This window comes from Triticum dicoccoides, unplaced genomic scaffold (genome assembly GCF_002162155.2).
Source record: "Triticum dicoccoides isolate Atlit2015 ecotype Zavitan unplaced genomic scaffold, WEW_v2.0 scaffold218853, whole genome shotgun sequence".
NCBI classification, from domain to species: Eukaryota; Viridiplantae; Streptophyta; class Magnoliopsida; order Poales; family Poaceae; genus Triticum; species Triticum dicoccoides.
This window is the reverse complement of record NW_021241236.1, coordinates 1-1,681: the sequence shown is the minus strand read 5'-3', so window position 1 is coordinate 1,681 and position 1,681 is coordinate 1. Positions and strand designations below refer to the sequence as shown.

The window sequence follows — 1,681 nt, the reverse complement described above, 5'->3', positions numbered from 1 at the left end:
AGACTCTCAGCGCCTTCTACGCAAATGTTGTTGGGAGAGATGAAAAAGTGTGAAGCACACATGACATACATCAAACGTTGTATTGATGCCTTCTAAAAAAAGAAGAACAAACAAATTGGACTGATGGAATATGATATCGGTATACATGACATACATACTATCAAGGCATGCGGATAGACCCCTTAGGTCTGAGGCATCCAGCATGTTCTATCCCAGTTGAAAAATAATACACTTGTGAATTTGGAAATGAACAGAGACCGACCATAAAAAATATAAAGCTAGAACATTAGAAATGTCAACACAAGATAAGAGAGTCGGATCGTTTATATGGTCAGACTTGTGTGAGCCTAGCTATAGCTATGGGCTAGTGCATGGAGTGTGTGTGTGTGTGCACTCCATACGACATGAGCAATGGAAGCACCTGAATGGTGCTGCCCCATCTTCAAGATAGATATAAAAATTGTAGGGCTGCCATTTTCAAAAGGATTCACCCAAAGGAGGGGTATCACATATACGATCTCAATTTAGAATTTCTATTTTCAATACCTTGCAAATAGTTTTATTCTTTTGTTGAAGAATTCATAAATTCAGAAGTTGATAGATTGACTGCTTGTCCACGAATGATATAAAAGGATAAGTACCACAAAGAAATATGAAAATTGCAACATCCTCATCTTAGAAGCTTGCACTTACCAGAGATCTATTAGTTCTATTGTCACTACGATGGGACTATTTTCACAAAAATCACTTTCAGATTTCCATCTTCTGTCATTTGTTCCAAAATCCTGTCAATGGAAATAAAATCTGGTGAAGAGTTCACTCCGCAGGCTATGGCTCACTTGAAAACAACAATTTGGACATTTGCTCCTTCTTATCTTGTATATCATATTTGCCCTTGTCTTGTGTTCCTTCTATGATTAGATTGTATGTATGGACAATCTTTTGCTGACCAATTCGGTATGCACGTCCAATCGTCTGCCTTTTGATAGAAGGGTTCCACACAACATCGAGGGGCACCACACGTGACACTCCAAAGAGGGTGATACCTTTTCCACACATCTTGGTCGATGCAAGCATCACCTTGACCTCCCTCTCCATATCATTGAAGTCCACCATCAAGGCCTTGCGAGTTTTAACGGAGACATTTCCACTCATTACAGGAGCTCATTGTGTTTAGTCCAGTGGAATTGTTTCCTCGGCTGTTCCATGGCCAAGTCCAATGGTTCAAGAAACTGGCTAAACACACACACTCGCTCTTTTAAAGCTTCTCCATTGGAATTTTTATCTTTGCTGAGTGCAATATGTTAGGAAGTCAGCAATAGTATCATTGCCGAGTTCCTAACAAATAAGTACTTGGCAGAAATTAAAACTCCGGGTTGAGTCCGAGGAGTGAATCAATTTTTGGATATTTCTGCATGAACGCGATATTGGACATAATTTCTTGAGGATTTTTTTCTTAGAGTATTGTGTGCTGTTGGCAAACATGTGCCCACAAATTTTAAAGCCTTTTTCGAGCTAATCTTCACCGTCGCGTTGGTGTCAAACCAGCCCGACAATGTTGCTCCAGGGATGCCGACTTGCACTAGATAGATCATCGCTTCGTCGAGCCGAGGTCAACCTCAGTGGATCATCACCTTGGTGAGCCGACCAAGAGTTCAGCATGGCGAAGGCTAAATCATCA

At 40.7% G+C, this 1,681-nt stretch overlaps 1 pseudogene; it reads right to left on the bottom strand.

The window, feature by feature from the left end:
• Positions 1-718: 718 nt before the first annotated feature.
• LOC119345255 lies at positions 719-1,208 on the bottom strand (annotated as a pseudogene).
• Positions 1,209-1,681: the final 473 nt, after the last annotated feature.